Below are 24,584 nucleotides of genomic sequence, written 5' to 3' on the forward strand. Positions count from 1 at the left end.
TATTAATAATAACATAGAGTTAAAGGTAAATTGAGCAATTTGGCTATTTCTGGCAATTTATTTAAGTGTGTATCAAACTGGTAGCCCTTCGCATTAATCAGTACCCAAGAAGTAGCTCTTGGTTTCAAAAAGGTTGATGACCCCTGATCTAGTGGTACGCCAAAGACTCACTTCATACATGTAATGTCTCTAGTGTACTGAAATTGGTGCTATTTACAGACCACACAAACATGCTTTGCTCAGTGAATAATTCATAGGAGCTTCTGTTGTGTTACTGAATAATTGTGTAAATGAAAGATAGAAACAAATGACATTCAAACAAAACCAAATTCATGTTATTTGGGAACTGTAAAACGAACACTCATGCAACAATGCAGATAGATGTTGTCGACATTGCAAGGGTACACGAAAATACACTTCTAGGTGTAATTATGGACAAACAAATAAGACGGAAACCTCACATAAAGCATGTTCCAAGCAAACTGTCACGGAGCATCTCAGTACTGAGGAAGGCAAGACACATTATGGACCACAAATCACTCAGCATTCTTTACAATTCACTGTGCAGACATTTGGGGCAATATTTAAAAAAAAATGTACATTACAACCACTGTCGATTCTGCAAAATAGAGCAATGATGATAAGTTCTAAGACTGGTTACAGAGAACACATAAAACCTTTATTCTCATAATCAGAAATACTGAAACTCACTGATCTGCTACACTTCCAAACAGCACAAGTTATGTACATGGCTGCAAACAACATACTACCTGTAAATATTCAAGCATGTTTTTCCCCGAGAAAAGGGGGATGTAGCCTGAGGGGGAAACCCAATCTAAAACATCTGTATGCACGCTCAACTTAATAAACCCTTTGCATTTCAATATGTGGGGTGAAACTGTGGAACTGAGGAGCTCCGACAATGTCAAACCACGAGCAAATTGGAACAGCGGTACGAACAGGTGGTATTTACAAGGTGGGGAAAAAGAGGGGTAACACAAACACTCGAGTTCTCACATTTTGCCATATTTGCTATTTATGTTGTTTATTTTGACTCAAGCAGCTATGGTGTTGTTTGTTGGTGATTAAGTTAAGAAAGGAACACAGCAGGCAGAAGACATTGATACAACGTTGATATATATACAGTACAGGCCAAAAGTTTGGACACACCCTCTCCTTCAATGTGTTTTCTTTATTTTCATGACTATTTACATTGTAGATTGTCACTGAAGGCATCAAAACTATGAATGAACACACGTGGAGTTATGCACTTAACAAAAAAAAAGGTGAAATAACGGAAAACATGTTTTATATTCTAGTTTCTTCAAAATAGCCACACTTTGCTCTGGTTACTGCTTTGCACACTCTTGGCATTCTCTCGATGGGCTTCAACAGGGAGTCACCTGAAATGGTTTCCACTTTGCAGGTGTCACAGTTTTGATGCCGTCAGTGGCAATCTACAAGGTAAATAATCAGAAAACGCATTGAAATGAGAACGTGTGTCCAATCTGTTGGCCTGTACTGTATATATGTATGTATACTGTATATATGTGTATATATGTATATATATATACTGTATATGTGTATATATGTATATATATGTGTGTATATATTTATTTATGTATATATATGTGTGTATATATATGTATATATGTATATAAATAAATAAATGATAAATGGGTTGTACTTGTATAGCGCTTTTCTACCTTCAAGGTACTCAAAGCGCTTTTGACAGTATTTCCACATTTACCCATTCACACACACATTCACACACTGATGGCGGGAGCTGCCATGCAAGGCGCTAACCAGCAGCCATCAGAGGCAAAGGGTGAAGTGTCTTGCCCAAGGACACAACAGACGTGACTATATATGTGTGTATATGTATATATGTATATATATATGTGTGTATATTTGTATATATATATATATATATATATATATATATATATATATATATATATATATATATATATATATATATATGTGTGTATATTTGTATGTATATATATGTGTGTATATATGTATATATATATATGTGTGTGTGTGTGTGTGTGTGTGTGTGTGTGTGTGTGTGTGTGTGTGTGTGTGTGTGTGTGTGTGTGTGTGTGTGTGTGTGTGTGTGTGTGTGTATATATATAATACTTATATATATATATATATATATATATATATATATATATATATATATATATATATATATCTATATCTATATATAACTATATATAACTATATATATCTATATATAACTATATATAACTATATATATACATATATATATATATATATATATATATATATATATAACTATATATATATATATATATATATATATATATATATATATATATAGTTATATATATATATATATATATATATATATATATATATATATATATATATATATATATATATATATATAACTATATATATATATATATATATATATATATATATATATATATATATATATATAATGTGTGTATATATATACTTATATATGTGTGTGTGTATATCATACTTGCCAACCCTCCCAATTTTCCCGGGAGACTCCCGAATTTCAGTGCCCCTCCCGAAAATCTCTCGGGACAACCTCCCGAATTTCTCCAGATTTCCACCCGGACAACAATATTGGGGGCGTGCCTTAAAGGTACTGCCGCCCCGCCCGCCCATCTCCCGAATTCTGAGGTCTCAAGGTTGGCAAGTATGGTATATTATATATACATTATGTGTTGCCTTCATTACAACACTTATATAAGACTTTTAAAGTAATTTTGATAGTAGGCTAATACAGCTAATATAGACACTTACATCATGTGTTGCCTTCATTATAACACTTATATAAGACTTTTAAAGTTGTTTTGATGGTAGGCTAATATAGCTAATATAGACACTTACATCATGTGTTGCCTTCATTATAACACTTATATAAGACTTTTAAAGTTGTTTTGATGGTAGGCTAATATAGCTAATATAGACACTTACATCATGTTTCATTATCACACTTATATAAGACTTTGAAATTAATTTTGATAGTAGGCTAATACAGCTAATATAGACACTGACATCATGTGTTGCCTTCATTATAACACTTATATAAGACTTTTTTAAATTAATTTTGATAGTAGGCTAATACAGCTTATGTAGACACTTACATAATGTTTTGCCTTCATTATAACACTTATATAAGACTTTTAAGGTCATTTTGATAGTAGGCTAATACAGCTAATATAGACACTTACATCATGTGTTGCCTTCATTATAAGACTTATATAAGACTTTTAAAGTAATTTTGATAGTAGGCTAATACAGCTAATATAGACACTTACATCATGTGTTGCCTTCATTATAAGACTTATATAAGACTTTTTTAAATTAATTTTGATAGTAGGCTAATACAGCTTATGTAGACACTTACATAATGTTTTGCCTTCATTATAACACTTTTTTAAGACTTTTAAAGTCATTTTGATAGTAGGCTAATACAGCTAATATAGACACTTACATTATGTTTTGCCTTCATTATAACACTTATATAAGACTTTTAAAGTCATTTTGATAGTAGGCTTTTATAGCTAATATAGACACTTACATCATGTGTTGCCTTCATTATAACACTTATATAAGACTTTTAAAGTCATTTTGATAGAAGGCTTTTATAGCTAATATAGACACTTACATCATGTGTTGCCTTCATTATAACACTTATATAAGACTTTTAAAGTCATTTTGATAGTAGGCCAATACAGCTAATATAGACACTAGGTACTAAATGGAGAAGGGGTATAGGAACTATTAAGCTACCCATGCTTAAAGTGTAATATACTATTCAAATGTTTGAAATAAAGCATGTATTAATTCAAGTACAGTGTTTTATTTTCCCATATTCAAACTGTGTGTAATGTTACTCGTTAATTAAAACCTCTGGCTTGTTTTAAATGAATACTTACGTCTACTACGCTACTGTTATTTAATGTTGGTCGTTATGGTGGTACAGGTGTTTTCTGAGGTGGTATTTGGTGAAAAAAGTAGAGAACCACTGTCTTATGCATGGGTCTGCAGCATATTGCCTTGCATGAAACAGATCATCAGGATCGTAGGAAGTGTCATTTCCTGTTTATCGGCCAAATGTTAAGTGACTTGAACAGGATGACGGGGAAAATCCGACATGACATGAAGTTCTATTACCATATTCCTTGCCAGCTTCACAGAGGAGAAATGTCAGGCTCCTCAAGGCCGAACAGAGACCCGGCTTCCATTTTTAGAGTCCTAATTAGATCCCTGACAGGAAGAAAAAAAAATTAAAAAAGTATTTCGTGCCTGAAGTTGGTGACATTGTGGAAGTTCGGACGACCTAAAAGGGACAGGAGAAAGTCAAAGTGCATGAAACACACTTGAAAGCTGCACTTGATGTCTTGTTAGCCCAGGGCCATCACTCAGCAACAGTCAAATGATGCGTTCAAGTCCACATTGTAAAATCCGTTCTTTCATTCACGCGTTTGATTTTTTTCCCCGCCTTAAACAACATAAAATGGGGTATGATATGCTACATCACAGGTGTCAAACTCAATGCCCGGGGGCCAAATCTGGCCCGCCACATTATTTTATGTGGCCCCGCGAAAGCCTGGAAAAAATATGCGTTAATAAAATGCTTAATCTTTTCCTACTAAATACATGTGTTCTTTCCCTTTTGACATTAAAAATATCTTTTAGAATTCAATATCATCAAAATCTAAATATTGCATTATGTATTTCAAAAATATTTTTTGTTCGAATAAAGATAAATACTGTACTTAAATATCTGCTTGACAAATTATCAATCAAATTGTAGACTGTAAAATTGACAATAGATTTTACGGTTAAATTCCGCCCACTGAGTTTTGTTTTTTTTTACCGTAAAATCAACTTTGGTACTGTTTTTTTTTCACATACAGTAAGACACAAAAACATTAAAAAACAAACAAGATTTTATGGTAAAAACAAACAAACATGGCAGCTCTGTTGCTTGAATTTTACCACTAAAACAGTGGTTTTGTTTCTCCATTCTATTTATTCAATTTGTTTATATTCTGTAAAAAACCCACTGCTTTTACTGTAAAATTCTGGTGACTGAGCTGCCAGTTTTTAAATTTAAATTTAAATTTTTTTTTGCCGCTTATGTAAAAAAAAAAAAATTGTTTATGTATTATATATGCATGTATATTCATATATTACTCATTGTTAAAAGCGGCCCTCTGAGGGCAACCATAACTGCGATGTGGCCCTCAATAAAAACGAGTTTGACACGCCTGTGCTACATTAACTACCTATTCAGTGGCCTAGTGGTTAGAGCAGGGGTCACCAACGCGGTGCCCGCGGGCACCAGGTCGCCCGTAAGGACCAGATGAGTAGCCCGCTGGCCTGTTCTAAAAATAGCTCAAATAGCAGCACTTACCAGTGAGCTGCCTCTATTTTTTAAATTGTATTTATTTACTAGCAAGCTGGTCTCGCTTTGCCCGACATTTTTAATTCGAAGAGAGACAAAACTCAAATAGAATTTGAAAATCCAAGAAAATGTTTTAAAGACTTGGTCTTCACTTGTTTAAATAAATTCATTATTTGTTTTACTTTGCTTCTTATAACTTTCAGAAAGACAATTTTAGAGAAAAAATACAACCTTAAAAATGATTTTAGGATTTTTAAACACATATGAAGTGAAGTGAAGTGAATTATATTTATATAGCGTTTTTCTCAAGTGACTCAAAGCGCTTTACATTGTGAAACCCAATATCTAAGTTACATTGTTAAACCAGTGTGGGTGGCACTGGGAGCAGGTGGGTAAAGTGTCTTGCCCAAGGACACAACGGCATTGACTAGGATGGCGGAAGCGGGGATCGAACCTGCAACCCTGAAGTTGCTGGCACGGCCGCTCTACCAACCGAGCTATATCGCACCTTTTTACCTTTTAAATTCCTTCCTCTTCTTTCCTGACAATTTAAATCAATGTTCAAGTAAATTTATTTTTTTTATTGTAAAGAATAATAAATACATTTTAATTTAATTCTTCATTTTAGCTTCTGTTTTTTCGACAAAGAATATTTGTGAAATATTTCTTCAAACTTATTATGATTAAAATTCAAAACAATTATTCTGGCAAATTTTGAAAATCTGTAGAATCAAATTTAAATCTTATTTCAAAGTCTTTTGAATTTCTTTTAAAAAATTTGTTCTGGAAAATCTATAAGAAATAATGATTTGTCTTTGTTAGAAATATAGCTTGGTCCAATTTGTTATATATTCTAACAAAGTGTAGATTGGATTTTAACCTATTTAAAATATGTCATCAAAATTCTAAAATTAATCTTAATCAGGAAAAATTACTAATGATGTTCCATAAAATTATTTTTTACATTTTTTTCAAAAAGATTCAAATTAGCTAGTTTTTGTCTTCTTTTTTTCGGTTGAATTTTGAATTTTAAAGAGTCGAAATTGAAGATAAACTATGTTTCAAAATTTAATTGTCATTTTTTTCGTGTTTTGTCCTCTTTTAAACCGTTCAATTAAGTATAAATATCATCAATTATAAATAATAACATAGAGTTAAAGGTAAATTGAGCAAATTGGCTATTTCTGGCAATGTATTTGAGTGTGTATCAAACTGGTAGCCCTTCGCATTAATCAGTACCCAAGAAGTAGCTCTTGGTTTCAAAAAGGTTGGTGACCCCTGGGTTAGAGTGTCCGCCCTGAGATCGGTAGGTTGTGAGTTCAAACCCCGGCCGAGTCATACCAAAGACTATAAAAATGGGACCCGTTACCTCCCTGCTTGGCACTCAGCATCAGAGGGGTTGGAATTGGGGGGTGAAATCACCAAAATGATTCGCGGGCGTGGCCTCCGCTGCTGCTCACTGCTCCCCAATATGTCAATTTTAAAACTAGATGACGTATACCGAAAAAAACAAGAAATACACATCAAATTACAATAAAATTGTGTTTTAATCTGTACCAAAAACGATTTAAAGTGTATCAATTTAGCTGAAATGTAAAAAAAAATTAAAATCCTCATTTAAACTATAAACATTTTTTTTGATCGACTTGAACCGTTTGATACGGACAAATACAATTAAATAAACACAATAAATAATGGTACATATGAATTAATCAGCAACATTAACTCCAAAGCACAATTTGTAAAAAACCTTTAACCTACAGAATAAAAAAATTAATAAACAATTTGTGCTGATTTTTATTTAAAAAAATTATCAAAATGAGCACGTTTTGAAGTGCACAGCTTTTTGAAGTGGGGTTTGAAGCACGATACTGATAAAGCATTGGTTAGAGTGTCCGCCCTGAGATTTCAAACCCCGGCCGAGTCATACCAAAGACTATAAAAATGGGACCCATTACCTCCCTGCTTGGCATTCAGCATCAAGGGGTTGGAATTGGGGGTTAAATCACCAACAATGTTTCCCGGGCGCGGCCTCCGCTGCTGCTCACTGCTCCCCTCACCTCCCAGGGGGTGATCAAGGGTGAATGCAGAGGATAATCTCACCACACCTAGTGTGTGTGTGACAATCATTGGTACTTTAACATTTTTAGAACTATAAATGCGGGGGGAAAAAAACAGTCCGTTTGGTAAAGAAGCAAAACTGGTCCCACAGCAAAACCACCAATATTTTGGAAAGAGAAAAAAATACATTAACAACTAGGGATGTCCGATAATGGCTTTTTTGCCGATATTCCGATATTGTTCAACTCTTAATTACCGATACCGATATCAACCGATACCAATATATACAGTTGTGGAATTAACACATTATTATGCCTAATTTGGACAACCAGGTATGGTGAAGATAAGGTCCTTTTTAAAAAAATTAATAAAATAAAATAAGATAAATAAATTAAAAACATTGTCGTGAATAAAAAAAGAAAGTAAAACAATATAAAAACAGTTACATAGAAACCAGTAATGAATGAAAATGAGTAAAATTAACTGTTAAAGGTTAGTACTATTAGTGGACCAGCAGCACGCACAATCATGTGTGCTTACGGACTGCATCCCTTGCAGACTGTATTGATATATATTGATATATAATGTAGGAACCTACCAGAATATTAATAACAGAAAGAAACAACCCTTTAAGGTGAATGAGTGTAAATGGGGGAGGGAGGTTTTTTGGGTTGGTGCACTAATTGTAAGTGTATCTTGTGTTTTTTTATGTTGATCTAATTAAAAAAAAACAAAGAAAAACGATACCGATAATAAACCGATACCGATAATTTCCGATATTACATTTTTCTAAAGCATTTATCGGCCGATATTATCGGACAGCTCTATTAACAACCCAATATGTCAATTTTAAAACTAGATGATTCATTCCTATAAACCTACATCGGGGTCTTGGATATTGCCCACACTCTCCGCGGACCCTGAACTACCCCTGCGCTTCCTATGCCCATATTTGGCAGCTCATCTGTGGCAAACGTGAGCTCGGCGAAGCGCTTTTCTACGCGTCTACACACACACACACACACACACACACACACACACACACATACACACACACACAAAAATGAGCTTTTCTCTCTCGTCTGTTGCAGGAAGCAAAAAAAAAACCGTCAAATCTTTCCCTGCAAGTTGATCGCTCACTCGAAGCCTCTGTCGTCGTGCTGACAAGGAGCCCCCACCTAAAAAAAAAAACCCCCAACAACAACTCTGAGCCTTTTTTGACGAGCGGACAACTGCCGGGAGAGGAGGACACAGGTGAGGTAAGCCGAGATGCTTTCATTGCAATACGTCAAAACAATGCAAGTTGTTGAGTGTTTTGCGTGGAAGTGGATTGCACTGCGTGATATTACTTTGATTGCTGCCACCTGTTGATGCCGCATCTTAAATTGGTGGATAAAGTTCAAAGGATGTCCATCCATCCATCCATCCATCCATTTCTTCTACCGCTTGTCCCTTTTGGCATATCATGCATGAAAACACATCATCTGCCAAAATGACTCACAAGTTCATTCACTGTTCATCACCTCTGTTATTGGCAACTGATGTTTATTTCACATTGTCATACATGTCAGGTGTGTTTGTGCTTGATTGGATGGGATTTAGTGTTTTGTTTATACCGTAAATCAGGGGTCCCCAAACTTTTTGACTCCGGGGCCGCATTGGGGTAAAACAATTTGGCTGGGGGCCGCATATACTGTATATATATATGTACACTACCTTTCAAAAGTTTGGGGTCACCCAAACAATTTTGTGGAATAGCCTTCATTTCTAAGAACAAGAATAGACTGTCGAGTTTCAGATGAAAGTTCTCTTTTTCTGGCCATTTTGAACGTTTAATTGACCCCACAAATGTGATGCTCCAGAAACTCAATCTGCTCAAGGGAAGGTCAGTTTTGTAGCTTCTGTAACGAGCTAAAGTGTTTTCAGATGTGTGAACATGATTGCACAAGGGTTTTCTAAACATCAATTAGCCTTCTGAGCCAATGAGCAAACACATTGTACCATTAGAACACTGGAGTGATAGTTGCTGGAAATGGGCCTCTATACACTTATGTAGATATTGCACCATAAACCAGACATTTTGCAGCTATAGTCATTTACCACATTAGCAATGTATAGAGTGTATTTCTTTAAAGTTAAGACTAGTTTGAAGTTATCTTCATTGAAAAGTACAGTGCTTTTCCTTCAAAAATAAGGACATTTCAATGTGACCCCAAACTTTTGAACGGTAGTGTATGTATGCATGTATGTATGTATGTATGTGTATGTATATATTATATGTAAATGTGTATATATGTGTGTGTATATATGTATATGTCCATGTATATATATATATGTATATGTGTATATATGTATATATATGTATATGTGTATAATATGTATATGTGTCTATATGTGTGTGTGTGTATATATATATATATATATATAAATGTATTTGTGTGTATATATATATATATATATATATATATATATATATATATATATATATAAATGTATTTGTGTGTATATATATATATATATATATATATATATATATATATATATATATATATATATGTGTATATATATATATATATATATATATATATATGTGTGTATATATATATATATATATATATATATATATATATATATATATATATATATATATATATATATATATGTGTATATATATATATATATATATATATTCCTCGCGCACTAATTGACTTAAAGAGCTCACTTGCTGCATGTCACGTTATCGATGGTAAAATGCATTTTTAGACAATATGATTTGCCTGAGTGGCTAGGAGACGGTAGAAAATGGACTAGTAAGGACAAATTAAAAAATGAAAAAATAATAAAAAATAAAAAAATAATTTTTATTTAATTTTTTTTAAATTATTTTTTATTAACTTGGGACATCCCGCGTGCCGTAGTTTGGATGCTGGGGGGCCGCATCCGGCCCGGGAGCCGTAGTTTGGGGACCCCTGCCGTAAATGCTCTGCGGGAAATGTTGACCCACATGCACAGGTGATCATAAGCGTAGATCTACATTTTTTGACAGTGGGTGCTCGGTGTGGGTGTATTAGTGTTGTCCCCATACCAATATTTTGGTACCGGTACCAAAAGTACCGGTACCAAAATGGGGCCTGCACAAATATTTGCAAAGAACTGACGTATTAAAATAGTGTAGCCAAAAACAATTACCACTGCACTTCAACTTAAAGACAGCGTAAGTCCATTCCAGAAAGTTCATTATAAATAGGTTACACTGTTAAAAAAAAAATCCTATTTTTATGGTTAAATTACTCTGAATTTCTACTGTAATTTTTCTATTTTTTTAAAAATAGTTTGTAAAACTGTAGAATTGAAGACATTATCTGTAAATAAACAATCCACTTGTTATTTTAAGTAATATGCCAGTAATGACAAACTATGTATATTTCTTTTTTTTTTTTTTACAGAAAAATACCAAATTAATTATACATAGCATTTTCTGTTTTCTTAAATTACTTTTAAATTCATGTAAAATTACAGTTTCATTAAATATGTAGCTTGTTATATAAAAGTCCATGTCCATACTAACAATCTAACTAGAATAAAGGTATTTTTCTGCAGAACTGTTTGCATCGTCACTCTATTAAAGGTGGTTGATCTTAACAATTCAGAAAAAATCTGTAAAATAATGGTATTTTTCTGTGGAACTGCCTGCATTGTCACTTCATTAAAGGTGTTTGGTCGTAATAATTTGGAAAAACTCTGTAGAATAAAGGTATTTTTCTGCAGAACTGTTTGCGTCGTCACTTTATTAAAGGTGGTTGATCTTAATAATTTACTAAAAATCTGTAAAATTACGATATTTTTCCGCAAAACGTTTCATGAAAATTTCTGTAAATATGTTTTTGATCATTATTTGGTTCACAATGTTTTACTTTCATTTTATGGTTTTCGTTTGGCAGCCGTAGCTGCCAGGAGATGACCGTTTTTTTACAGAATTTTTTTTTGTTTTCATACCTACCATTGTGCTGAGTCAAATCACTTGATCAAGCCTTTTCACTACAGAATAACAAAAGTGTAGGATTTGTGCTGCTCTTGTATCAGATCGATATCGGTATCCGCCGAGCTCCAATATCGGTATCAAATGGGAAGTGAAAAAGTTGTATCAGGACACCCCTCGACATGACACCACACTAGGGTTGTCCCGATACCAATATTTTGGTACCGGTATCAAAATGATATTTTTCTAAATAAAGGGGACCAGAAAAAAATAGCATAATTGGCTTTATTTTAACAAAAAAATCTTACGGCACACTGAACATGTTTCTTATTGCAATTTTGTCCTTAAATAAAACAGTGAACATACAAGACAACTTGTCTTTTAGTAGTAAGTAAATAAACAAAGGCTCCTAATTTAGCTGCTGACATATGCAGTAACATATTTTGTCATTTATCATTCTTTTATTTTGTCAACATTTTTAAGGACAAGTGGTAGAAAATGAATTATTAATCTATTTGTTCATTTACTGTTAATATCTGGTTATTTTCTGTTTCAACATGTTCAATCTACACTTCTGTTAAAATGTAATAATCACTTATTCTTCTGTTGTTTGAATGCGTTACGTTAGTTTTGGATGATACCACACATTTGGATACCAATCCGATACCAAGTCGTTACAGGATCATACATTGGTCATATTCAAAGTCCTCATGTGTCCAGGGACATATTTCCTGAGTTTGTAAACATAATATACATTTAAAAAAAACAAAAGATGTTTTGATGCCAAAAAATATCGACGTAATCATAGTAGTATCGACTCGATACGTGCCTGTACCAAGACCGTTTTGTGGGCGGTCTTATTTACGTGGCTCACCTTCGGCAGCGTTCATTTACTGTTAATATCTGCTTACTTTCTCTTTCAACATGTTCTATCTACACTTCTGTTAAAATGTAATAATCACTTATTCTTCTGTTGTTTGATACTTTACATTAGTTTTGGATGATACCACACAATTGGGTACCAATCCGATACCAAGTAGTTAAGAGATCATACATTGGTCACATTCAAAGTCCTCATGTGTCCAGGGACGTATTTACTGAGTTGATAAACATAAATAAATACAAATCGATGTAATCATAGTAGTATCGACTAGATACGCTATTGTACGTGGTATCATTACAATGGATGTTAGGTGCAGATCCACCCATGGCGTTTGTTTGTATTGTAGCGTCCCGGAAGAATTGGTGCTGCAGGGAATTCTGGGAATTTGTTCTGTGGTGTTTATATTGTGTTGCCGTGCAAGTATTCTTCCAAAAATGTGTTTGTCGTTGTTGTTTAGTGTGGTTTCACTATGTGGCACAGGTTTATGACAGTGTTGGCATTGTTTATACTTCCACCCTTAGAGTGGCATATTTCCTGAGTTGATAAACATAAATTTAAAAAAATCGATGTAATCAAAGTAGTTTCGACTAGATGCGCTATTGTACGTGGTATCATAACAGTGGATGTTAGGTGTAGGTCCACCCATGGCGTTTGTTTACATTGTAGCGTCCCGGAAGAATTGGTGCTGCAGGGAATTCTGGGAATTTGTTCTGTGGTGTTTATGTTGTGTTGCCGTGCAAGTATTCTTCCAAAAATGTGTTTGTCGTTGTTGTTTAGTGTGGTTTCACTATATGGCACAGGTTTATGACAGTGTTGGCATTGTTCATACTGCCACCCTTAGAGTGACATATTTCCTGAGTTGATAAACATAAATTTAAAAAAATCGATGTAATCATAGTAGTATCGACTAGATACGCTATTGTACTTGGTATCATTACAGTGGATGTTAGGTGTAGGTCCACCCATGGCGTTTGTTTACATTGTAGCGTCCCAGAAGAATTGGTGCTGCAGGGAATTCTGGGAATTTGTGGTGTTTATGTTGTGTTGCGGTGCAAATATTCTTCCAAAAATGTGTTAGTTGTTTAGTGTGTTTTCACTATATGGCACAGGTTTATGACAGTGTTGGCATTGTTTATACTGCAACCCTTAGTGTGGCATATTTCCTGAGTTGATAAACATAAATTTAAAAAAATCGATGTAATCAAAGTAGTATCGACTAGATGCGCTATTGTACGTGATATCATTACAGTGGATGTTAGGTGTAGGTCCACCCATGGCGTTTGTTTATATTGTAGCGTCCCGGAAGAGTTGGCGCTGCAGGGAATTCTGGGAATTTGTTCTGTAGTGTTTATGTTGTGTTGCGGTGCAAATATTCTTCCAAAAATGTGTTAGTTGTTTAGTGTGTTTTCACTATATGGCACAGGTTTATGACAGTGTTGGCATTGTTTATACTTCCACCCTTAGAGTGACATGTATGGTTGTTGACTAATTATGCCCTTCATTCGCTCGTGTGCAATCTGTTCAAAGTCAAAATTACTGTGTCATTAGTTCATTATCGGGCACAATGAAATCTTGGTTAGGCTTGGTTAATTATAGACTATATGATTTGTGACTTTTTTATGACTCGCCACAAGATGAACAACAAGATTGATTTTTCAAAAATTATTTTAAAGATTGATAGTTGCCATCAATCCCACGTGGGTGCTCGTGATAATAATAATAATAATAATAATAATAATAATAGATTTTATTTGTAAAAAGCACTTTACATTGAGTAAACAACCTCAAAGTGCTACAGTGTATAAAAATAAAAACAGAATTAAAAAAAATAAAAATAAAAACTAGAACAGCCTAATAGCTAAAACTAGTATGCATATATCTAAAAAAAAGGGGCTTTTTTTTTTTTTTTTTTTAAAGAAGGGTTTTTAAGCCTTTTTTAAAAGCATTCACAGTCTGTGGTGCCCTCAGGTGGTCAGGGAGATGGTCATGGTCCTATTTCCGCACTCTCATCAGTATCTCAGCAGCACTATTCTGTATGTATTGCAGCTTCTGGATGTTCTTGCTGGGGATCAACAAGTTGCCTGTGGAAAATTGGTGACGTTTCTTATCCATTTTTTAAATTTTTTCGTTTTCATCAATAAGACACTGTTTGTGGTATTTTCAGGGATTGAGGTTACAAGCGTGGTAGCGGCTGCACGAGCAGCGGATGCTGGTGGTTTTGCGACATATGTGCACACGTCTGAGATCTCCCCCGTGCCTAAAAATATCCTCCTCCTCGTGCAACTTTCTCGTCTTTCCTCAGAAAAAAGCAGCGTGGCGAAGGTGGCGGCTCCGCTTCAGACTCATCTCTGCACGCCAATTAGTTGTGAATTAATCACCGGCCCGGCTTTGATGGTGCATCCGAGTTATTTATAGTGTGTTGATAGTGTTTTGCTTCCCACTCAGCCCCGTTTTAGTCGCCGAGCTCAACTACGAGGGAGGCTGTGTTGTCTGTGAAGTGTTGGTGGCTCACGCTTCCAAAGGATTTTCTGCGCCGATCAATGGCCGAGCTGTCATGTGCCTTGACGACACGGCCTTGAGGGGAGCTTTTGGGAATAGACTGACTGGATTTTCCCCCCTTCAGGTCTTGGCCCAGTGGGTTGCAGATAAGCCGTGTTATCCACAGGTGCAAACTTTGGCGTCTGTCCGTTTTTAAAGATTTTGTCGCCAGAGCTGTCAGTTTGATCCACTTGTGCCGCATCGATCTCAGTCTCCCCTTCTGAGAAATATTCAAGTCATTTCCCAAGATTTCCCAACAAACGTTACCTAACAGCAGCAAATTATTTTGACCCGGGGACCACATTATGAGAAAAAAATGTGCCTGGGGACCGGTGTGTATAAATAATATATGAATAAATATATGTACGTTAGGCCAGGAAAAAAACACACAGAGGCTATTTCATCCCGACAAGCCTGTTTCGTGGGGGAAACCTGCGAAACATCTGTTTTTTCCTGACCGAACATATATTCCGCTCTACCCCGATATTGAGCACTGTATAATGGATAAACCACAGTAACTAATAGATAAATAATATATAAATAAATATATGTACGTTAGGTCAGGAAAAAACACACAAAGGCTATTTCATCCCGACAAGCCTGTTTCGCGGGTTTCCCTGCTAGGGAGATTTCCCAACAAATGTTACCTTTATAGCAGGCCTGGGCAAGTATTTTGACCCGGGGCCACATTGGGAGAAAAAATGTGCCTGGGGGCCGGTGTGTATAAATAATATATGAATAAATATATGTACGTTAGGTCAGGAAAAAACACACAAAGGCTATTTCATCCCGACAAGCCTGTTTCGCGGGTTTCCCTGCTAGGGAGATTTCCCAACAAATGTTACCTTTATAGCAGGCCTGGGCAAGTATTTTGACCCGGGGCCACATTGGGAGAAAAAATGTGCCTAGGGGCCGATGTGTATAAATATTATATAAATAAATATATGTACGTTAGGTCAGGAAAAAATACACACAGGGGCTACTTAATCCCGACAAGCCTGCTTCGCGGGGGAAACCTGCGAAATTGCCTATCTGTTTTTTCGTGTTCCCACAGTAACTAATAAATAAATAATACCACACAGGGGCTATTTCATCCCTACAAGCCTGTTTCGCAGGTTTCCCTGCTCTACAAGGGAAAACTTTCCAGAAGAGCAGGGAAACTCGCGAAACAGGCTTGTCGGGATGAAATAGGTAATTTTTTTTGGTTCGTTGGAAAGAGATTTCCCAACAAACGTTACCTTTATAGCAGGCCTGGGCAATTATTTTGACTCAGGGGGCCACATTGAGAGAAAAAAATGTGCCTGGGGGCAGGTGTGTATAAATAATATATGAATAAATATATGTACGTTAGGTCAGGAAAAAATACAAAGAGGCTACTTAATCCCGACAAGCCTGCTTCGCGGGGGAAACCTGCGAAATTGCTTATCTGTTTTTTCCTGTTACCACAGTAACTAATAAATAAATAATATATAAATAAATATATGTACGTCAGGTCAGGAAAAAACACACAAAGGCTATTTCATCCTGAAAAGCCTGTTTCGCGGGTTTCCCTGCTAGGGAGATTTCCCAACAAACGTTACCTTTATAGCAGACCTGGGCAATTATTTTGACTCGGGGGGCCACATTGAGAGAAAAAAATGTGCCTGGGAGCCGGTGTGTATAAATAATATATGAATAAATATAAGTACGTTAGGTCAGGAAAAAAACACACAGGGGCTATTTCATCCCTACAAGCCTGTTTCACAGGTTTCCTTGCTCTACAAGGGAAAACTTTCCAGAAGAGCAGGGAAACCCACAAAACAGGCTTGTCGGGATGAAATAGGTCATTTTTTTTTTGTTTGTTGGAAAGAGATTTCCCAACAAATGTTACCTTTTATAGCAGGCCTGGGCAATTATTTTGACTCGGGGGGCCACATTGAGAGAAAAAATGTGCCTAGGGGCCGGTGTGTATAAATAATATATAAATAAATATATGTACGTTAGGTCAGGAAAAAAACACACAGGGGCTATTTCATCCCTACAAGCCTGTTTCACAGGTTTCCTTGCTCTACAAGGGAAAACTTTCCAGAAGAGCAGGGAAACCCACAAAACAGGCTTGTCGGGATGAAATAGGTCATTTTTTTTGGTTTGTTGGAAAGAGATTTCCCAACAAATGTTACCTTTTATAGCAGGCCTGGGCAATTATTTTGACTCGGGGGGCCACATTGAGAGAAAAAATGTGCCTAGGGGCCGGTGTGTATAAATAATATATAAGTAAATATATGTACGTTAGGTCAGGAAAAAAAACACACAGGGGCTATTTCATCCCTACAAGCCTGTTTCGCAGGTTTCCTTGCTCTACGAGGTAAAACTTTCCTGAAGAGCAGGGAAACCGGCGAAACAGGCTTGTCGGGATGAAATAGGTAATTTTTTTGGTTTGTTGGAAAGAGATTTCCCAACAAATGTTACCTTTTATAGCAGGCCTGGGCAATTATTTTGACTCGGGGGTCCACATTGAGAGAAAAAATGTGCCTAGGGGCCGGTGTGTATAAATAATATATAAGTAAATATATGTACGTTAGGTCAGGAAAAAACACACAAAGACTATTTCATCCCGAAAAGCCTGTTTCGCGGGTTTCCCTGCTAGGGAGATTTTCCAACAAACCTTACCTTTATAGCAGGCCTGGGCAAGTATTTTGAACCGGGGCCACATTGAGAGAAAAAATGTGGCTAGGGGCCGGTGTGTATAAATAATATATAAGTAAATATATGTACTTTAGGTCAGGAAAAAAACACACAGGGGCTATTTCATCCCTAAAAGCCTGTTTCGCAGGTTTCCTTGCTCTACAAGGGAAAACTTTCCTGAAGAGCAGGGAAACCGGCGAAACAGGCTTGTCGAGATGAAATAGGTAATTTTTTTGGTTTGTTGAAAAGAGATTTCCCAACAAATGTTACCTTTTATAGCAGGCCTGGGCAATTATTTTGACTCGGGGGTCCACATTGAGAGAAAAAATGTGCCTAGGGGCCGGTGTGTATAAATAATATATAAGTAAATATATGTACGTTAGGTCAGGAAAAAACACACAAAGACTATTTCATCCCGAAAAGCCTGTTTCGCGGGTTTCCCTGCTAGGGAGATTTTCCAACAAACCTTACCTTTATAGCAGGCCTGGGCAAGTATTTTGAACCGGGGCCACATTGAGAGAAAAAATGTGGCTAGGGGCCGGTGTGTATAAATAATATATAAGTAAATATATGTACTTTAGGTCAGGAAAAAAACACACAGGGGCTATTTCATCCCTAAAAGCCTGTTTCGCAGGTTTCCTTGCTCTACAAGGGAAAACTTTCCTGAAGAGCAGGGAAACCGGCGAAACAGGCTTGTCGAGATGAAATAGGTAATTTTTTTGGTTTGTTGAAAAGAGATTTCCCAACAAATGTTACCTTTTATAGCAGGCCTGGGCAATTATTTTGACTCCGGGGGCCACATTGAGAGAAAAAATGTGCCTAGGGGCCGGTGTGTATAAATAATATATAAGTAAATATATGTACTTTAGGTCAGGAAAAAAACACACAGGGGCTATTTCATCCCTACAAGCCTGTTTCGCAGGTTTCCTTGCTCTACAAGGGAAAACTGTCCAAAAGAGCAGGGAAACCCACAAAACAGGCTTGTCGGGATGAAATAGGTAATTTTTTTGGTTCGTTGGAAAGAGATTTCCCAACAAACGTTACCTTATAGCAGGCCTGGGCAATTATTTTGACTCGGGGGGCCACATTGAGAGAAAAAAATGTGCCTAGGGGCCGGTGTGTATAAATAATATATGAATAAATATATGTACGTTAGGTCAGGAAAAAAAACACAAAGGGGCTATTTCATCCCTACAAGCCTGTTTCGCAGGTTTCCTTGCTCTACAAGGGAAAACTTTCCTGAAGAGCAGGGAAACCGGCGAAACAGGCTTGTCGGGATGAAATAGGTCATTTTTTTGGTTCGTTGGAAAGAGATTTCCATACAAACGTTACCTTTTATAGCAGGTAAAACCTTCATTCTAACCTGATTTAGCCATTCCTTTACCACTTTTGACGTGTGTTTGGGGTCATTGTCCTGTTGGAACACCCAACTGCGCCCAACCTCCGGGCTGATGATTTTAGGTTGTCCTGAAGAATTTGGAGGTAATCCTCCTTTTTCATTGTCCCACTTAAAGCACCTGTTTCCATTGGCAGCAAAACAGGCCCAGAGCATGATACTACCACCACCATGCTTGATGGTGGGCATGGTGTTCCTGGGTTTAAAGGCCTCGGCTTTTCTCCTCCAAACATATTGCTGGGTGTTGTGGCCAAACAGCAACATTTTTGTTTCATCGTTGTATTGGAAACTCAAGACAGCCATGACATGATGTTCTTTACAAGAGTATGTCAACTTTTGACCATAGCATAGCAACAGTTTTGTGTTGTAGCTTACAGTCGTGGTCGGGAATTTGAGACGTCTAAAACTTCCGGATGTCGATTTCCTACCCCGACGTCCAAAAGTAGCCATGAATCACGACAGTCTAGTCCAGTTCGGCTCACCTTCGGGGCGGTTTGGAATGTTATGCCTCGTGTTCGCAGTGTAGGCAGGATGACGACTGCTGCGTTATGAATGTGTAAATAGCATGGTGACACATTTTAAGGCGCCGATGGATTCAACAAAAGAAGACAATGGTGGAAGAATAGACAAAAGCACATTGTCACTGCTTCCTTCACGCAATGATGAATGATTGTGTCGTTGGTGTGCCTGTGTTCTGTATGAATGGGAACATGCCCATTGATGCACTGGAGGACTCGGTATCTTGTAGGACTTGGCTCCGAACGTACCACATACTTTTAACATAGCTTGTGATCGGTAAAAATACAAAACCCAAAACCAGTGAAGTTGGCACGTTGTGTAAATGGTAAATAAAACCAGAATACAATGATTTGCAAATCCTTTTCAACCTATATTCAATTGGATGGACTGCAAAGACAAGATATTTAACGTTCGATCTGGTGCCTGAAGCATGTTTCAAAAAAAGCTGGCACGAGTGGCAAAAAAGACTGAGAAAGTTGAGGAATGCTCATCAGACACTTATTTGGAACATCCCACAGGTGAACGGGCTAATTGGGAACAGGTGGGTGCCATGATTGGGTATAAAAGCAGCTTCCGTGAAATGCTCAGTCATTCACAAACAAGGACGGGGCGAGGGTCACCACTTTGTCAACAAATGCGCGAGCAAATTGCACAACATTTCTCAACCAGCTATTGCAAGGAATTTAGGGATTTCACCGTCTACGGTCCGTAATATCATCAAAAATGTTCAGAGAATCTGGAGAAATCACTGCACGTAAGCTTTGATATTACGGACCTTCCAATCTCTCAGGCGGTACTGCATCAAAAAGCGACATCGGCGTGTAAAGGATATCACCACATGGGCTCAGGAACACTTCAGAAAACCACTGTCAGTAACTACGGTTTGTCGCTACCTCTGTAAGTGCAAGGTAAAACTCTACTATACACAAAGTCCAAAGCCATTTATCAACAACACCCAGAAACGCTGCCGGCTTCGATATGTGTTTAAAAATCTAGGTCGTTTTTTTTTTTCAAACCACTGTCAGTAACTACAGTTTGTCGCTACATCTGTAAGTGCAAGTTAAAACTCTACTATGCAAAGTCCAAAGCCATTTATCAACAACACCCAGAAACGCTGCCGGCTTCGACGTGTGTTTAGACGGGTATACAATCTCGGCCGTTTTTTTTTAACCATGTGGTCCATGCTTTTTTGATGTAAGTGATCTATTCTGGCATATGTTTTTAAAAAGATCAGTCTCGACGGGAATAATCATTCATTTTTAAAAACTTCAGAGTTAAACCCGTCCCTGTGGTCAGCCATCCATTGACAAGCCTGGTATACTCGGGCATGCGTTTTATGAGTTGAGTGTGAGTTTATTTCGAGCATGCATACAATTACAACATTAACACCATTTCCAGTTTCTCTTTTCAACATGTTCAAAAAGGAGTAGGGAGAAGCAGAGCTTATTTAATCCTACCACTTTTGCTTCACATAGCAGTCGCTAACACTTTTGTTCACTTCCTGTTGTCAATGTACTCACATTATACTCCGTAAGTAATCAAATGAAAAAAAACAACAACAAATAAATGATTGGTAATTAGTGAAGTAAGTTGTGTTTCTCAATGTGAGATAAATAAGATTATCAATGAAGTCGGAATGTTTATCAAGGTTCTTCTTTTTTGTACTTAGATCTATCCTGTTTGTAAAAAGATCAGTTGAGACGAGAAAAATCATTCATTTTTGAAAAGATGTGTTTAGATGAGTGAGAGAATTCTATTTGAAAAGATGTGTTCAGACCGGTATGATGACGAGATGGTTCTTAGAAACTTCTAAACCACACTAGTGCTGCGGAATTAAATGTTGCAGTGGAAAAAAATTGTTTTCGACGGGTATGATACCGGGAGCGTTTTTATTTATTTTCTAATTCGAGGGTGTGCATTATATACACGTATGTGTGTGCGTGTGCGTATATATACATGTGAATATATGTGTGTATATATATCTATATATATATATATAGATATATATATAGATATATATATACGCACACGCACACACACACGTGTATATAATGCACACCCTAGAGCGGAATATACGTTATAAAATCCCATGACGAGCAGGGAAACCTGCGAAACAGGCTTGTAGGGATGATATAGTCTCTGTTTTTTCCTGACCTAACGTATATTTATATTATATGCATATGTGTGTATATATGTATGTATATATATGTGTATATATGTATATATTTGTGTATGCATATATATACGTATATGTATGTATGGATGTATGTATGTGTGTGTGTGTGTGTACTGTATAAACATGTGAATGTATGTGTATATATGTATATATTTGTGTATGCATATATATATGTATATGTATGTATGTATGTATGGATGTATGTATGTGTGTGTGTGTGTGTACTGTATAAACATGTGAATGTATGTGTATATATATATATACATGTGTGTGCGTGTATGTATGTATGTATGTCTGTGTTTATATATATATATATATATATATATATATATATATATATATATATATATATATATATATATATATATATATATATATATGTACGTATGTGTATCTATATATGTATGTGTATCTATACATGTATGTGTATCTATATGTATATGTGTATATATATGTGTATCTATATATATCTCAGTTCTGAAGTTAGTGTACCTATGTGTATGTATGTATATATAAGTGTGTGTGTGTGTGTGTATATATATATATACACGTGTATGTATGTATGTATGTGTGTGTATATATGTGTATCTATATATATCTCAGTTCTGAAGTTAGTGTACTTATATAAATCTTAGATATATGTGTAATGTAATTAAATACGCATCTAAATAAATTTGATATCGAAATCCCTTCACTCAGTTAATTTGTTTTTTTATTACGTCTCAGAGTGATCTGTGATCACATTTCCGAACCTCTTTTTTCCATGTAAACGGCGACCGCAATATTTGAAGTCTGCATATTCATTTCATACAAAACTGGAGAGGGAGGTTTGCCAAAAATGTAAGAATCTACTTCAAACTGCTATAAAGCCACGTTTTCGTGGGTAATTGCCATTACGCTGGTACACAAATGCGCACGTGTGCGCACACACACACACACACACACACACACACACACACACACACACATTATGACACTTATTTTCGCCACACAGCAGAGCATTGATTGTGACGCAACAACAATCATTTGTACACAATAGCACTTCAGTTAGCAATGATTAAAGCAAACTATAACAAAATGAACAACAACGCATTACTTTATTACTTCAACTTTAACCACATCAGACCCTGACAACCTCCTTAAAGTTTTGCTATCAGTCAGAAATATTGAGCGGCAAAAATGCGCCAAACATGGGAAAGTATGTAGAGAGTGCTTTGCATATCACCCATCATGCATTGCAGTGAATTCATGTGTCATTTTAATTGATATATAGTTATTGAAAGTGTTTTACAATGTCCACAAAGTTCAATGAGCAGGAGGTGTGTTATTTGGGACCGTGTCTTGACTTTATTAGTTGGTTATAGTTCATTTATACCAAGAGTGGTACACGGTGTGTGGATTGGGTTCTATAAATTGATGCTGTGCTCAATTCCCTTGACCATCAATTCTGTCTTCACCCACAAGCGGGCGGCAAAATCACTCTGATTCAAATGACAGGGGACTAAAATTAGGGCTGTCTCGCCGGCCGCACTGAACACTCCGGTGGTCAGCGCCGTAGTTTGGACGCCCCTGGTGTACATGCTCCATGGTCCACCCTTCATTGACGTCGGTGATCTCTTCTGGCATGTGTTTTTAAAGAGATGAGTCTTGACGGGTATGACCAGAGTTGGGACACGGGGTGGACCGCTCGCCTGTGCATCGGTTGGGGACATTTCTGCGCTGCTGACCCGTCTCCGCTCGGGATGGTCTCCTGCTGGCCCCACTATGGACTGGACTCTCACTATTATGTTAGATCCACTATGGACTGGACTCTCTCACTATTATGTTAGATCCACTATGGACTGGACTTTCACAATATTATGTCAGACCCACTCGACGTTCATCGCATCCGGTCTTCCCTAGAGGGGCAGGGGGGTCACCCACATCTGCGGTCCTCTCCAAGGTTTCTCATAGTCATTCACATTGACATCCCACTGGGTTGTGAGTTTTTCCTTGCCCTTATGTGGGCTCTGAACGAGGATGTCGTTGTGGCTTGTGCAGCCCTTTGAGACACTTGTGATTTAGGGCTATATAAATAAACATTGATTGATTGATTGATTGATCATGTTTAAAAGATGTGTATTTTCCGGACCATAGGGCGCACCGGATTATAAGGCGCCCTGCCGATGAATGGTCTATTTTTGATCTATTTTCATATATAAGGCGCAACGGATTATAGGGCGCATTAAAGGAGTCATATTATTATTTTTTTTAAATGTAAAACACTTCCTTGTGGTCTACATAACATGTAATGGTGGTTCTTTGGTCAAAATGTTGCATAGATGATGTTTTACAGATCATCTTCAAGCCGCTTTTCTAAAGTTCCTTGGGTGAATAATGTAAACTCACTACACCGGTATGTTTTAGCGCTTTCATGGCGAGTTTACCGACAGATATAAGTAAGAACTTTACACTACTTTATATTAGAAATGGCAACAGCGGAGGATGAATGTCCCATAACAAGAAGATAGAGGAAAAAGAAGAAGCTTATCGACTACGTCGTCGGCACGGACTACAAAGACGAACGCGCGCAATTTTTTAGGATTTATGCAGATCCCAAATACAGATCAGCAGGTACCAGAAGGTAAGAAAGTTGCTTTTGCATAATATTGCGAAACAAAACGCCTGATATTATGTCTTACCTTATACACACACCATAATAATACTGCTATGTTGAAGCACATCAAGCGGTGTGGCTTCATAGCTTACCAAAGTCGTACTAAAACATTTTGATAGATTTTTGAGCGCCGTGTGTAATGTTCTAAATTTTTAATGGAACATATAAAATGTTGGTGTTTACTTGAGTCATATTGCAGTCCACACGTATCTCTTATGTGTGACTGCCATCTACTGGTCACGCTTATCATTTCACCATGTACCAAATAAAATAGCTTCGAGGTTGGTAAG

General features: G+C 36.6%; 1 protein-coding gene across 3 annotated transcripts in view; it reads left to right on the top strand.

Annotated features, from left to right (window-relative positions):
• Positions 1-8,512: 8,512 nt before the first annotated feature.
• baiap3 (BAI1 associated protein 3) overlaps positions 8,513-24,584 on the top strand; it is a 160,174-nt gene continuing 144,102 nt past the window's right edge. For 2 of the 3 annotated variants that reach the window (XM_062049979.1, XM_062049982.1), the window contains exon 1: positions 8,513-8,742. The gene's annotated coding sequence lies outside the window, so the exon portion shown is untranslated. The remainder of the gene's footprint in view (positions 8,743-24,584) is intronic. The other variant, XM_062049980.1, reaches the window with a different exon arrangement.

The sequence above is a fragment of the Entelurus aequoreus genome, linkage group LG06, assembly GCF_033978785.1.
Source record: "Entelurus aequoreus isolate RoL-2023_Sb linkage group LG06, RoL_Eaeq_v1.1, whole genome shotgun sequence".
Classification (NCBI taxonomy): domain Eukaryota; kingdom Metazoa; phylum Chordata; class Actinopteri; order Syngnathiformes; family Syngnathidae; genus Entelurus; species Entelurus aequoreus.